At 31.8% G+C, this 17,586-nt stretch overlaps 1 protein-coding gene across 1 annotated transcript in view; it reads right to left on the minus strand.

Moving 5' to 3' along the window:
- The window catches only part of LOC128551950 (uncharacterized), a 39,513-nt gene extending 26,208 nt beyond the window's left edge, over nt 1–13,305 (minus strand). Inside the window, exons 1-2 of the mRNA XM_053532915.1 lie at nt 13,005–13,305; nt 11,743–11,845 (exon numbers count right to left, since the gene is read on the minus strand). The gene's annotated coding sequence lies outside the window, so the exon portion shown is untranslated. The remainder of the gene's footprint in view (nt 1–11,742; nt 11,846–13,004) is intronic.
- Between the last annotated feature and the right edge of the window lie 4,281 nt (nt 13,306–17,586).

Raw genomic sequence — 17,586 nt, forward strand, 5'->3', positions numbered from 1 at the left:
CGCGGCTCAAATAACATTAATGTTAATACAAATAACCGAAGATGCATAGGCAAAAGACGTTTTATTTTCTCATTATAAGAAAGAGATTGTACAGAGCTTTTAGAGAACAATAAGATCATAGAAAGCAAATGTAACAATGCGAAATTAGTCTTTAAGAAGGAGGGGGCTTTGGAGATAGTAACATCATTATTTATATATATCTATATTTAAACTCTATAAAGTTCCTCAAACATATCCAAGTAATCAAACATAGACATACTTAAATTTACCTCATGTACAACTGAAAACAAACCATGTATATAAATTGTAATATGCTTTGACTCGGCGATAAACCTACTAACAACCAAGTTTGTACAAGAAGTGTCCACTGAGAAATCATTACCGTGAAAATTTCGTCGTGCAACCCAGCCATATCTTGGCCAAGAATTGTAACGGTTACCCAAGAAGGCGTTTCATGCAACCCGTTTGATCAACGGATCACAATAACTCTCGCTTAACTCTAGCTTGTAGTTGTCTTGCAACCGGCCATATGTTGACAACTTCGGTTAAATAGATAAAACAGAGTTTTACCTGTAAATATTTGTTGCGTAGTTTTCAAGGAATACAAATCGAAACAGAAACTTGCAAACTTTTGTTTTGACACGAAAATAAAGTTGAGGTTTTTCATGCAGCTAAATTAAAAGTTTTTGTATTTCAAAAAAATTCACTAAATCAGTTGTAAAGTATTTAGTTTCAAAAAATCATTACCCCAGAGACCATTGCCTAGGTAGCGGTGCTCTGTATATGAAAGCAAGAATGTAGAACCCGACTTACCCTTTTCAAGCATTTCAAACAAGGCTGTAACAAAGAAGCTTTTTCAAATCAGTCTAGCAAAAAAATCAAGCAAACGACCCTATCATTTTTATTTGCTGAATTTTCTATGTATATTCTGAAGTTTTGAAAAATCAGAGTTTAATCAAATTCTACATTGTAGAAAAAAATCGATCCAAACGTGCAGAACTATCTTAAACGAAATTCATTTAACGAATGTGTGACTCACCGTATAATTTGTCCAAACCAGAGCTAACACGCAGTTACATTGTACACGTATTACTACAATTTAGCTTTTCATCTGTTATTTATGCTTGTAAATCTACTATTAATTTATGCTAATTAATCGACTGGTAATTTTGCAAAATAATGTTCAAACATGAAACTATTCGTTAGCAGCGCCAACATTGAGATTTTATTTGTCTAACATTGTAGACCATCAATATACAATCGTAGCTATTTAACTGATAACAGCTCCTTTCGTACCAGTGTGCTTGTATTCTTTTTTATCAGTTGATCGATTATACATACATGTTGAGTAAAACCAGACGACAGTGGTTATTACTTTATCTTGTTTTAAATTTTTGATATGTGTCTTGAATGTTATTGTTGCTTAAATATAACTATTACATTTTCATGAGTTAAACCTGCATATTACATTTTGATTGAATAAGAATGCACATCCACGTGATTTTGTTTTCAAACAGGAAGTGTATCAGCCGTAAGCCACACCTCCCAGGGAAATTCATATTTAAATTTTCTCGTGACAGGATTAAACATTTTATCTCAAAGTCACCTTTGCAAAATAAAGTAGAATCAGACTTTTGTATAAAATGCTGTAGTTGTAGCTGTAAACATTCACAATGTACAATTGTGTCAATTTTCCAAAAAAAAAAATCATTCTGCTGATTAAAGGTAATTTCAAAATGAGATGTGAAGCATGCATAAAATTATAGAAAAACCTGCCCCAGCTCCAGTTCCCTACACTTATAAATAAGGACCACGAACCACGATGCTTTATTTAAAAAAATCATAACAATGCAATTATAATAGTGCTATAAAGATAAGTTTCTGTAATTTTAATCTAAAATATAGATTCAGGCATCAGTTATTTACAAACAACTAAGCCTTTTTTCTTGTAGTGTCAGCTTAAGTCACATTTGTTTGGTGCTCATTTTAGAATATTTTGTCTACACGTTTATTTGTCTGCAAAATTAAAATCAAGAAATCAGACAGGTTTGAAATTACATTTGAGTATACATTTCGGATGTAAGATGACTATATTTGTTATGGAACTCAAAGGGACGATAGTGTCCGGTAAACAAATAGCAGTTGAGAACGTGTGGAATGGGTGTGTGTATTTTTTGTGTAATCAGTCGGTGATATAAACAGAAATATGCACTACTTATGTCTTGACTGGCACTTTCCAGTCAACTCCTCAACTTGGTGCTTTATATTTCCTGAATCTTTGTGATCATGCAATTCATTCAGATTTGTTATAATAAATTCCACTTAAGTCGTGCTTGGGGGTGTGAGTGGTGCGACACATTTCATTCCCTCTCATGAAAAGACTCAATCTAATCCATACTGCTATTATGTTGCTTGGTTACGTTCTATGTTTCTGAAAGGATCTTTTCAAACATTTTGTTCCGTATGCATTTTATTCCATCGTAAGAGTTAAATATAGCACCTACGGTAGTAAATTCAAATGAGGCATAAAATTTTAACTGATATTTTTACATCTTTCAAAATGACTACTGGTTGCCGACCCAGATTCGGACGATTTTACAACCTTTTCATCTGTCATATTTTCATTTTTAATTCAATATCCATTAAATGATACCTGAATCAAGTTCAGTTCTTCGGTGTCGCTAAATACAAATTTGTTTGTATATAAAAATAAACTGAACACGTCACTGAGGCCCGAAAGAGGGTACGTAAATTTAACGTTTTCAGCGTGTTGCAGGACCCAGATATCGGACAGTAGCATTTAACTCGTGGTATTAATGGGAAAACATTGACACTTGTTTTCTAACACGCAATTTTCTCATCTGCATTTAGCAGATTGTAGATGAGTTCCCCTTGAATAATGTTGAGGCCTCAAAACATGTATGCGCATGCGCACTGAAGGCACATGCAGCTTCCCCCAACGAGAGCTGTCACAACATTTCGTGAACAAATGTAAATATTCCATTTTTGAAAGTTTAACTTACTAATTTGCAATTACTGCAGATGATGTTGCTCATAATATAAACGTCTATGTACTTGTCAAAAAATGATCAAAAATTATGCCAAAATAAGCGTTTACGCGTCTGTTCGATTTTCTGGGTTGTCCGAAATTCTGGGTCGTCAACCAATAGATAAATATTTCAATATTTGTCACAACCAATATCTCAGATATATGTGACGTAACTAATGACATCACACTGATGGAATTCATTTAGATAAAAAGTGAAATTTCCAATTTTACTCAGCCAAACAAACAAAATTGTATTATTTCATAATCACGCTGATATGCACGTGCGCGTGTATATAGACGTGAGATCTGTAATTACGCGTGAACGTATGAATTTTCGCGTGCACGTTCATGTATGCATGCACGCGTATATATACGTGCAATATAATTACGCGTGCACGTATAAATTTACGCGTGTACGCATACCTTTACGCACACGCTTATATATACGAGCACCAAGAATTACGCGTGCACGCGTAAAAATATACGTTCACGTATATATTTACGCAAACACTTGTAAATTTGTAGGTGCACGCGTATATATACATTCACCCAGAATTACACCTGCACGCTTAAAATTATAAGTGTGCACGCGTATATTGCAGTGCGACTAGAATGTACATGCACTCGTAAATATATACGTGCACGCGTAATTACATGTGCACACATATGTATATATAGGCGCACGTCCACATATGCGTGCACCTACATATTTAAGCGTGCATGTAGAGAAATATACAGGTAGAAGTTTATATTTACGCATGCACGCATATTTTTATACGTGCACGTGTATTTTGAAATGTGCGCGCAGACTTTCGACCCAAATGGTACACCATATACTTATGCATATTTCCCGATGCAAATCTGATAACCTACTAACGTAAGATTGCAGCATATATCCAATGGCCGCATGAGGGCGTTTTTCAGCTCTTGCAACTGTCAGGTTGGTCGTAGAATTATTTAATAGCGGCCATTACATGTAGCAAGCTGCATTCATTTGGTGACTTTTTATTTTAGGGTAACATTCCTGTAATTATCACGGCTAAATGAGGTTGCACCTGACTGTTATTGTTTCTGTGTTTAAGTTCGACAAACGATCATTCAATACTGTGTCAAAAGTTCGCTGAAATAAGTCAACGTACGACATAGATAACAACAAACAACCTGGTATGGAGTTAGAAAAGTTGCTAACATAGAAACACCATTAATTCTGTAAATGGATTTTGCTTTGATGAAAGCAATGACAGCAAAACTGTTGTTAAAAGTACATGTATTTAGATACCGTTAAACTGAGCCATTGTATTAGTTAACACGCAAAATCTACCATTTTTTGTCATTTATTTATGATACCTGCTCGTAAATCAGTTTGTCAAATGAATGACACACATATAAAGTAATAACTGTTTAGTTCTAATTATATATTTCTTTAACTGAGGAAGATACCATGTACATGGAAAAAAATGGATCTTCTTTCAGACAAAGTTAATGAGGACATACCTGATTATTTCTGCATCAAATAAAAAGATGGAACAGTAAAACGATAAGGCAAAATATCAATAGATAAAAGTGAAAGGAAGTTTATGTTTATCTTCGTGTAATAATACTATGTGCAATTTAGAAAATCCGTGTTTATCCCCTGATTATATACCACAAATGTGTAAAAAGGTTATGATCGCTAATGGATTTAATATATTATTCTTAGATAACAAAATATAACAATAGTTTCACATCAAACACCTGAATTATTTAGTAATTTTAATATGCAGTTGAATAAGTATTCAAATCAAAGTATTGTCTTACAAACTGATATCATGAATGGCTCTGATTGCATTTTAAATCTTTGTACATTTAGTACTTTTGTAGTTGTCAAAATTTCAGTTAAGGTAGTTCTGCACGTTTGATAAACCGGTAGTGACTGCGTAACGTCAATATCCGGATAACGTAGAATAAAGCCTGGGTTCGGCGTACGGAAATGAAATCATTTTATGAATTAATGGCAACCCGTGAGTAAATTTATTACATTGTTTCTATCATTCTAAAGTTAGAATTTGATATTAAAACATCTTGCACGTTGAATAAATCAATATAATCGCTTAAAACCAGATTGAAATGTGCGGATCACTTTAATCATGGGCAAATATCTCAAAAACAAGCATACTGACCTATACATTTTATTTACCATATTATAGGTCATATGTTTATTTACAACAGTGAGAAGTTTCATTAAAATCTACATAGTAGAAAAATTCTATTTGCGAAAATGTTATGAAAATTGTGATTTTCCCATAGACTCCCATTTTGTAAACTTGCGTGATAGTTTAATAAAAAATCAAGCATACGATCCTATCTATTTTATTTGCTGAATTTTCTAAGCATATTCTGAAGTTCTGAAATATCAAGGTTTTAACAAAGTCTACGTTGCAGAAGAACATTTGGTCAAAACGTGCAGAACTACCTTATTGTCAGTTTATGTTTGTTATCGATTCAACATCGTTGTAAGTAGAGAAGTTGATTCTTAAACGATTATGAAACAAGGTGTGCAATTATCGACTTTATGACTTACACACTTATAATGGAATAAGCACGTTCTTATTTATTAAACTTAATTCATACCGAAGAATATTCCTCCGGCCAATAATCGATAGCGGTCAGATTCTCTATATAGAAATAAGAAGGGCATGTACACATTTTACTTAATAACAAAATTACTAAAAATAAGAAACCTTAGGTGCAAACATATTACCAAAGTTCAACATTTGATTCATCACAAGGTTTTTTTTAATTAAATTTTATCTTAATTTTTGATTCGTTCTTCGCATGAAGTTTGATGCCATCATTTCGTCATTTTTTCCCTTCTTTGTTTCCATATAAAATGTGCAAAAATCTCATACATGCGTTTCTTCAAAGCATTTTTTTTGTATAAAACCATTGGTATGAAAGCTTAGGTGCAAGAACTTTCCTACTCTCATTGAATTTATCTTTTGAATGATATTTATTTCATTTTTGTGAAATAAAAATTTGATTCGTTCTCAGACGGTTTATTTCCACTAATTTCGAAGAAAAATTAACTTCAGCGCGAAGTTGTTGTTGTAGCGTCATAAGCAGACGATATTATAGTATGCCGCGTGAACATGCGGTATTGTGATCAAAAGGTTAAAGTAATGATTTAATCATTTAATGTAATTTTACTTCGCGAGTAATTCATTTTGTGTTAATATCACAAAAACAATATAAGATAAATATTGCATTTTAATATTTCGGTTCTAAAAAGAAAGAGATGCGCATTTCTTCTTATGTTGTTGTTCTCACCTTATTTCATATACATTTAAATATCAAGTGTCAATTATGCCAATTATGTCAATTAAACATTAAAAGAGATAGCTTTCCTATCGACCCTTGGATCACAAATGCAAACTGTCGTAAAAAAGTAAAATACAGAATTTTTTGTACATATTTTACTTAATAAATTTGAGTAAATAAATTTCAAGGTCCGCCTTGATCAAATTAAAGCTGGAAAATATGTCCGGAGCATTTTTTTTGTGTACAAGAATGTTTTTGCAATGCGAATAATATCTGCATTTAAAACAGAATTGAATTTTACTTCAGTAACTTAATGATATATTTTTGTTTCGTGAACATTTTACCTGGTTTCATGATCTTTTCAGTTATCATAAATGTCGTCGTGATTACTTTCATAATTTATTGTACATGTTCAATTCAAGATAATTTTACATGAAACAAATTTCTATATAGAAGTAATAAAATGTTGTATGCATCACGCATAAATACTTTTTATTCAAGATTTCAAGATTCAAGATAGTTTATTTAGGCAAAAACATACAATATGTTCATTGCCGAACATGGAATATAACATTGTAATATGACGGTACAAAACAAGGTTTCAAAAAGTTAATATATGAGAAAAGTATGAAAATAATGATTAACAGGGTATAAGTTACATACAATTAATGTATGACAAACTACTATGAAGATAGTCGTAAAATGAAAAACTTTATACAATTATGGAACATTTTCTCTTTTACAGTTTGCTAAATATATATATTTTGCTAATTTATTTATCATACTTTTTTGGTTCGATTTCATAATATGTTTAAACTTATGTAAGCTAGGCCAAGAATAATAATAATGTGGTAAACAGCTATATCTTATATCTCTGTAAAACGGACAAACTAGTAAAAAGTGAAATTCGTTCTCAACTACATTCATATTACAATGAATACATATCCTATTCTGTCTTTCAATATTTCTGTATCTACCTTCTTCTATCACCAATTTGTGAGCTGAACATCTAAATCTACTCAAAGCTTTTCGATGATTTACATTACTTACACAACATAAATACTTTTCTATTACAAAATCATCTTTAATTATACAATAGGTGTCTAGTTTAGGCAAGTTATTGATTTCATTATACCATTGTTGTAAGTATTGGTCTTTTATGCGCTGAATTATTTGATTCAGTTCTACATTAGTAATATTTTGATCATTCCATATATACGCAAATCCAAGTTCATTTAACATACATCTGACATCATCAGACCACTTATTTGATATAATACCATTATTATTCTCCATATTATAAATCCTATACACCAGTGGATCTTTATTTGTTTGTAATCTATACCAATATTTTATTATTCTTATTTTTCTGTAAATATATAACGGGAATCTTCCTATTGGACCTGTAATAAAACTTGCCAATTACCTCTAAATAAGGAACGTTAAAACAACACAGACGATTATAATACTGATAAGGCTATAATTGCGTTTTGAATTTAATACGGGTATTTGTTTTGTAATTACAAGGTAAAATTATCATGCGATTTTAATCTTTTGCATATTTTTTATTTTGCAAACAGTTTTCATATATTGGTGGAATATGTGTAGTTATATTAAAATGAATAATGTCTGCCTGGATACGGCAAAATACCTGTACCACGCTGATTGCCACTATCTTTTTTTTTTTTTTTTAAATTTTACAAACATACCATAATTTTCGATTCATTAAACTTCCTATTTTGTCTATATGTTAAGAATTACTGAATTGATATACGTGTGATGTTCAACCATTTCAGATTAAAATAATTCAAAACCTACACCTGTGTAATTATAAATTGTAAACAGCTGTTTAAAAAAAAAAACAACATCAAAATAACTTACGTATGTATTTTTGTGACATAAGAATGGACGTGGTAGTGGCAGCAGGTATAATACATATCAATCAGACAATTTTAAAATATATTCGTCAAGTTTATTAGTATTTTGTGACTTCCCTGTTTGATATTTGTCTTTGTTTTCCTTTTTTTGGACAAGGATGTGTTATGGCCGTAAAAGTTATAAAATCGGATAAAACATGGTTCGATCTTCTTTTTTTGTTGTGTGTCTGTGAGGGGAGGACGGGGGGGGGGGGGGGGGGAAGGGGAAGGGGCGGTGGTACCTAGGTCTTTTACACATATTATACTTAAAGACAGCGTTATTTAAAACAATGTAAAATCAGATCATATTTCTTAAATATATATGTCAGATTTTATTTTTCAACGACAGCATATTTTATATATGGGAGACGCCGTAAAAATATCAATGCTAGTGCTATATAAATATAAAAGGATGTGTCTATGGGTACGAACCTCCTTTTTTCTAGAGATTAAGGGTCATTTACATTTCAGATTTGGTTGAAAATGAAAAAAATAAATAAATAAAAGACTTCATCGATATCTGCCTTTAACTTGAATCTAAATGGTTTACAGATAGCAATGTTCAGCCGATTTGTTACATTGTTTTTCGAAAACATGTTAAAATATACATTCTTCTTATATAAGAATATGTATGAAAATAATTTTATATGAAAATATGGTTTTTATTGCTGATAGATATGGTCTATTGATATAAAAATAAATTTAATTATTATAAAATAACATGTTAAAAATGCTATGGTTCAGAAAATTACATATTAAACATTCATTTGATAAAAATGACTTCTTTTATTTCTAATGAAAAATCCCTTTTCCATAATTTGTAACTCCAGTGATAATTGAAGCTTGTTTAATTATCTTATGAAAAACCTTCCCTTTTATTACACTTGATATTGAAATAAACATCCAGGTGACAATACCCGGAGGCAGTAGATGTCGACATCGCAATACCGGTCACCTGTTACCAATATATGTTACCAATACCAAATAGCTGTTGTCTCCCCTGATATCGATTTTCTGCAATATCGGCCATGAGGTCAATTCTTCCTCATGTATTAATCGTAACGTCATGAAATCCATTCTCACATTATTAGTATCTTCTTTATTGTCTCAGTTGTCATTGTTTATAACTACAAATAGGCATGTTCTAGGTTAAAGTTTTGGATAACGGTATTTTAATAAGTTGAAATAGATTTTGATATATCGCAATGAATTTCGTACAAGAAAATTACCTCACAGCTTGTTTGGAATTGTAATGGTCATTTCTAGAATTTTTTCATACGCAATTTAAGTAATTAACAAACATGGTAAAAGGCTTTACATAAAAATGTACTGTAGCATTATCATATCATAAGTCTATGTGCTAAGGCCATTTCCGACCACGAATCCATATCATTATTGTTTGTAAATCTATTATTATCTTGTTTGAAATGTGTGGTGCTATATAAATTTTGAACAATTTCAAATATAGTAGCAAATATAGGTCGCACATAAAGCTTTTGACTTTATTCTATGTTTTTGCATTTATATTGTAAGTTTTGAATGAAGGACTTAATATCATAAATTCATAGACATATTAGTGTTATTAAAACATGTATAAGTTATTAGTTTCCGTACTAAAACGTACGTCAGGCACAGAAATAAGTTACGCTCCCGGACCAGTAAAAGAATTTACAAAATAATCGGAAAGTTTTAAAGTTGTAATGTTGTTGCAGGGAATAGTGTCTTAATTTTGGGTATATTATTCTTACTGTTTCTTAAGTGGATTATATGTAAGAAGAATACCATTTGAATTACAATATGGATGACAGATTTTTCAGTGAATGTAAAACTTTTGTGAAATTAAATACAAGGAGATTGTATAACTCATTGAAACTTGATGAGCATAAATATATTCATGGTTGGCTAGCACTGGCATATCACGTATTCAAAACGGAACCACAATGACCATTTCTAGCATTTTTGTGGAAAAAGAACGGCTATGTTTTATATTCGCCTTGTCGTATTTGAATGCTGCTCGTAGAAAAGTGATATAATTTTGTAATTTTACAAGTTTTCTGAGACTCTGGATGCCAAGGACAAACCTAAATTATAATTATGGTTCAGTATACCCGAGTACACCTCACTCAAATGATTATATTTTTGACTTTGAATCTACCGATTTTTATAATTTATATAGCATTGTGTTTCCAATAAATTGCTCTATAATGTGCCGAAAACCGCATCTAAAACTAATTAGCGGTTACGCAACTACATACGGAGTAACATTACGCATTAAACGACCCTCGTATGTGTTTCGTTTATTCTCTCATACGTAATGATCAAGTGTCATGGCGGGCATCGGTTAGGTCAAATACAATGTAATACGATAGCAGTTCGTCCTAGTGTATCTGAGGTACAAAGTAAATCTTACAAGTTTTCTTTTTGAAGTATTAGCATTTTACTATTCTGGTATGCCTAAGCTGGTTTTCATTTCGAAAAGCTAGTAAGAAGAGAATTTTAATGTACAATTTAGTACATATGTCTTACTAAATCAGTTCATAAAAAAGCTTCATCAGACGAGCGCTACAAATGATCAACAATATGTACCAATTGATTGCCTAAATACCGATATTAACTACCTATTAGTAATTGTATATTATGTATTTATTAATTTTGTCTGATCACATGATTGACACTATGAATTTTATTTCGTGAAGGTATTAGGCAACACGTGTCTTAACATATTTGCTACTCGTACTGACAATGTATAATTTACTAAAATATTTAAAATGTTCAATTATTTATGAGAAAGAAATAAATTTGTGAATGTATTTAACAATACATATGATAAGTTTGTCCTTGAAATTGACAAGTGTTTATAAGATCTGATCAAGATGTCGATTGAAATGTGATCTATAGTTAAGGTATTTATCGAGTTCATGTTGAAAACAAAAAAGTAATTTTAGAATAGAAACAAGTCATTAAAGTTCATAATTATTTTGTGGTTTTGTGGTGTGGAAAACCAAAAAGTCATTTTAGAATAGAAACAAATCATTAAAATTCATATATTTTGTGGCCACAAAATGGGTAATCACCATTAATGTAAAACCTCCTACAGCTTCAGTTGTAGTTTCCGGCAACTTAAGGGCCTATCTGGATGGTAAACTCTCTCTCTCTTTCTCTTTTGAATGTATCCGGAAGAACGCTTGAGATCTCCATCATCATTTTAAAGTATCTATCCAGGTACCAAGTTTCATGAAAATTTATTCTGCACATTTTAAGTTGTCGCAGGATCCAACCTTTAGCGACGGACGGACGGACGGGCGGACGTGAGTACACTGGACATGATGATGATAAATTTGCTACAAGATGATAATCAAAGTAATATTTGATACTAATCTGACATATATCTTTCCGTTACATATATCAAAGAATGCCAAGGACGAAGTTGAGACAAAATACTAGTGCATTTTTGGTTATTTGTATACAAAATGAACTTACCTTAATTTCTTTGAAAACAGAGTGTCCTACCATAGGGTTTTAATAAGTAACACAATGATTAAGATCAGAGTGATGAAAAGAGCCGCCAGGATTTTCTTTGAATCTGCAAAAATAAATATTGTCGTAAAAAAAACATTTTGGTGCATTCGTCAAAGAAGTCTTTTTAATAATATGCAAATTAATGATACATTTTTGGTTCGATTTTTGGTGTAAAACTGTACTGTTACATTAAATATTTCCGTTTTGCTTATTAAGTAATAATATACTGCTACTGAAATACAGTACTTTTAGCAGTCAAGACTAATTTCTTTAGCATGAAATAATAATGTGTATCACCGAAAGTAATGTTCAACATTCTACAGTACACTATTCATACTAGTGGCAAAAGAGCATAGGGAGCTGTTACATTCATAATGATAATATACTATAAAACATATTCTTATTGATTATTCATATAATAATATTTATTTCTCAGGTAGAAGAGGGGTTTGTAACACTGTATTATGATATATGACTGTAATATAGACATCATTGTGTTAGTATTCAACAGACGGAATACAATAACAAACAAACACTAAACAGGTTAGTATTTATTAGTAAGCAATTTTCAAATTAAATTGGTCGCGCGGCTGTGCCGCGCAAGACCACATTACTTTGATAAAGTTTACTAATAAACACTGTATAATTGTTTGTACATGTAATCTTTCAGAAGTATAACAAATTGATTTGTCCATAATTTAAACGTCGATCGATTACGGAGTATAAACCATGTAAAGCTAAATGCTTTTCAGTCGGAAAATCGACCCTTTTTATAGTTTTATTCTGTATACATATATGAATCAAACTAGTATTTTTGGAGAAAGAAAAATAATGTACCTTTTCACAATAACTATTTTCCAAAATAATAACGTCTATAGATGAGTACAATGTAGGTGAAAACTGGTTCAATTGTAATTGAACTAGAGAAATAACCTAAATCTAAATTATGTTTTACAAAGACCTATAGGTATGTAATATTTCTTAACAAATATAAAGGCATTCAAGCATCTGCTACTCTACTTATTTACATGTCTTAATTTGGTCCAGAATTTTTACACATGTGAAAAAGTACAATACATTTAAGAAATTAATTGAACATTGTATCAGAATATAGTTATGAAACCACATTTGAAATTTTAAAAACACTGAGTGTAGACAATTTGTGCTAGTTCTCTAGGGACATTGTTACATTTATACAAATATAAATAAACGGAAATAATTACAGCACAAACTTTGCTTGATACTTCCGTTCAGAGAAGCGCTTTTTTCTTCGATTATATCTGTTAAAAAATCCTTTAAGTCTTCTGCCTGTTCTCTATTTTGTTCTGTCTGACGTCCGGTTAACTCCCCTGTCTGTTCCTGGATCACTTCGTTAATATAGTTAGATTGTTCTTGACTTGTGTGGGCAATTGAATTCTGAAGGCCCTGTGTTTGTTCTTCAGTAAGTTTCTTTATAGATAATCCGTTATCCAATATTTGTTCACACAAATGATGACCCTCTTTACAAGATTCTTGCATATTGAGTCATTTGTGTTCTGAAATTGATTCGTTACATAGAAAGAAAAAGGGAAATATTTTAATGCTTTATGTTTGTAATTCAATATCTAAGAGGTGTCGCCGCTTCCTTTTTACATGTCTCCTATTTTCGCAATTAAGTTCATCGATAATCCTTTTAAATAACTACTAAAAGTATAACATGTTCTAAAATATAATGTTTAAAATACCAAATTGATATCATGTCACTCCATGATATTTATGTAGCCTGTAATTGAACAAAGCTCATTCTCTGCTACACATGAATATTATCATATACCAAGTTGTTGGCCCAGCGTTCGTATCGCGTTGAACTGCACAATGATTTCAAATATCCGCACTTAATTAAATATAATGATTAGCATTGAATTTCCTGCAAATAAGCCTCAACCTTTCTTCTGATGTTTCGGTCCCGGAAGATATTTTCACTTCGTTAGAAACTTTTCAAAAGTTAGGCTTAATAGTTTCCATAGGATCTCAAAAAGATAAAATGTAAGGATAGAAGCACTGAGAATCCCAAACACAGCCATAGAGTCATTCAACGAAAAATAGGCCCACAACAAGAAAAAGCTGTAACGGAAAAATATTGTAGATGGGTTGCTTCAAATAATCTAATTACAACATGTACAAGTACATTATAGATATATGCAAAATGCAGAAAATGGGGAAAACGAAAACACGAAAGGTCGAAATTGTGGTTATTTGTCGTGTGTTCGTCTTTCGACTTTCGAGGCGGTTAAACGAAGTAACGAAACATGGAAGGTGAAATAATGAAATTTCATAGACAAACACACGGACTTTTGTATTAACCACTTTTCGTGTCGGGGGTATTTAACTTCGTGTCGTCGCATTCTTTTGACGTGACTTCGTGTATTCCCATCGAAAGGTGAGAGGCGAACACACGACACTTGAGCTGTTTTCGACCTTCCGCTTCTTCAACCAGCCGACAAGAACACACAACAAATGTTTCGTGTAGTGTCTGCCTTAATACAGTAATGTAGCGAAACGATGCGTTATGGCGCAAAATGGGGCGTAATATATATATAAATCTAATACCTGAAATCAGCGTTTTTATTACTGATAAGAAATATAGAACTATGCAGAGAAAATAAACAAAATATTGATCAGTTATTTGAAAATATTCTTAGAAGAATTACGCAGGAAATGAAAAAACAGAACAAACAAGAAATATCTTTAAAAATGATGGTCGGCGAATTGTAATAAGGAAAGAAGTTTATGAATTTTTCATCTAACATCCATCTTTCATCTAACATTTTTCAAATTGCAAAACTAAACACCGCACTTTAACAATTTAAATGGTTCTCTTTTAATTTTTCGCAAAGGTTTCGTAGGGTTGCAATTTTGTTTCGTTTATCCTTAGACGAATAATTACAGCAGTAGTTTGATGAAGATTCATGAAGCGGTTCATGAGAAGAGGTCATTAAACGTGTTTATATTTTTAGCTAAATTGGTCCCTATCCCCATTTGTAACAAAATAGCAGGAGACCTTACGATATTGTTACACATCGAGTTTGATAAAAATCCATTACATTTTAGTGGTTAATGCGAAGAAAGGCATATCTACTTTTAGCTATAGCGGTCCCTAATAGGGCCCAAGTTCCTATATAAATAAATTTGGAAGAGGACCTTATAATGATGCTCCAGACCAAGTATGACAAAGATCCACCAAGCTGTTCATGAGACGCTGTATAAAGGCATTTCTAGTTTTAGCTCTAGCAGCCCCTAAAAGGGGTCAAATGTCCCAGCTGAACAAAGTTGGCTGCGAGCCTAATACAGATGCTATAAATCAAGTTTGATTAGAATACATGAGAAAAAATCAATTAAAGGATTTTTTTATTTATTATTTTTATTTATTTCTAAAATAGGCCAACTGATCCCGCTTTAACAAATGCATATTCGCTATTCATAAATCTTTGGACAATGACGTCACCTATAAAAAAGTGAAGGTCACGCAAAACATACAATTATAATTATTTCAATATTTCTTTTTCATAAGCAAGAGACCGTAGTCATATCACATAGATAAACTGTATGCAGCATACCTTCATTACAGTGTAATGCGATTCAATCATTATATAGCATATATATAATGAACAGATTTCAACTAAGTTCAATATTTGCATACCATACTAAAGAAAAATATTCATATATAATAAATCAGTTAAATAATTTATAACAAATATATCAAAGCAAACAAGTACTCATTTTAATATGCAATCTGAATAAGTCACAAAAGCAAGAAACCTTTTCATATACAGACGACAATTGTAACAAGGAATATCTTTTAAAAAGCACTTCTCTACATAAAAGACTCTTATCACACCCTTATTCATGTGATACGCAGACCGTATTCAGCTCTTTCTTTAATTTGATATATGTTGGTATTTGAACAGGTTTTTATCAGATTTATTAAACTTACTTATCATTTTGAGATATATCAATATTCTTGCTAAATATACTGAGCCAAAGTTAGCTTTAAAACTGTGAACAGCGTCGTTTAGGATAAACGCTTTGTCTACATTTCACTCAGCGTAGCACAAGCAACAGAGTGAAAGAAATTGACACTCTCGTCCAAATAGGTAGAGTGTTGCATAAATCTTCCATTTTGATAAATTATCTATAATGCGTTATCAAGTAGTTTGATTTGCAAACTGAAGTCACGTGGCATAGGTAACGAAAACGAATTTAGACGGCATCGCCGAAAAAATGTCTTTCTTTGACTGTACCAAGAGAAATCGTAAAAGGTACAAGGCCTTTAAACTGCACTGAGACGAAAGTCTATGGTACGACGCTAGCGTTAAAGAAAGACGGTATTTGAAGTTGCATGGCGAAAGACGTTTGAAACATCGCCTTCACTTTGAGTATAAGGAAACTCAAAATAAATTCGACAGGCAGTTAAGATCAGCAGAAAGGCAATATAAAAAGTCACTGGCAGTAGACTTCGATACATCTTGCACTGAAAATCCAATGAAATTCTGGGAACATGTAAAACAGTTAGGTTCTAAACGTGAAAATTCTATCCAATGAAAACGGTAACATAAATTGTGACGAGCAGTTTGTATTTACGAAATGGGCAGATGATTTTGAAACGTTGTATAATACTGCCGAAAATTATGGAGATTTTGATTAAGGATTTTATGAACATAATTTGCAAGAAAAGGCATTTTTAGAGGGCATTATGTTATATCCACTTATTGGGGAATATACATTTCTTAGTTACAATTATAACTAGAGTTGTCACAGGAGTGACGAATTATACCCCCAATATACGGTCCTGTCACAGAACTAAGCAAATGTCAAAGACGAACTTGCTTGACCTTTGGCCTACTGACCTCTAAATAAATACAGGTCATCTGCTGGTCATGATCAACCTCCCTATGAAATTTCGTGATCCTTGACCCAGTTCTCAAGTTATTGTCCGGAAAAGGTTTTAAGGTAGAACACGACACTTTGCGAACTTTCGAGTAGCGTCTTTAAATTTTGCATTAGTAAAGTTGACCATATTTCAAACAAGATGCAGTTTATTTTATACTAATAGAGCCAACAAGGTTTTGTACACAAATTTTCTTAAATTATATATTATTCAACGAGAATTATTTTTTCCTTTATGGTGATGTAAAAATCATTGTTTTACACCGACACATATTTGAAAATTGGAAAGAAAATCGCCGTTTTTGACTAAAAATTGACTTTCAGTTTCGCAGCATTTTTCGGCTTTAAATCAGCATATTAAAAAATCCCTGAATTAAATTTGTGAATTTTTTCAATAAACGGTGTTAAAAATGTATACCAAGTCCAAATGACAAATAAAAAATAGGGGGTCACCGACTTAGTTTTTTCGGTACAGGTGATTTTATTTCCCCCACCCCCATGCGTAAATTTTGTACTATAATTCGACGTCTGCAGATACGTTTGAGAATCATAATTTGGCCATTGTGTTTAGCTTATCAGCTGCACCATTTAGTGTTTTACTGGTTCTTAATTAAATACCTTTATACAAAACAAGAACAAACATTTTGTTCCATGGCAAGACGTTTATATATAAACAACGATGAAAGCGTATTAATAAGTGAAATCTTAGTACATTTCAATACATTATATAACGTGCCTCTAGCGCAAAAAAAAAATCCGAAGCGTTTGGTAACTTTAAATGCGTCAAGTGGACACAATTTGCTATAATTAAGGTGGAATGCGCCTAAATTCAGAAGTTATTGGGTTCCGTTTCGACATTTTGTTTAATTTAATATCCAG

Source organism: Mercenaria mercenaria, unplaced genomic scaffold (genome assembly GCF_021730395.1).
Source record: "Mercenaria mercenaria strain notata unplaced genomic scaffold, MADL_Memer_1 contig_1859, whole genome shotgun sequence".
NCBI classification, from domain to species: Eukaryota; Metazoa; Mollusca; class Bivalvia; order Venerida; family Veneridae; genus Mercenaria; species Mercenaria mercenaria.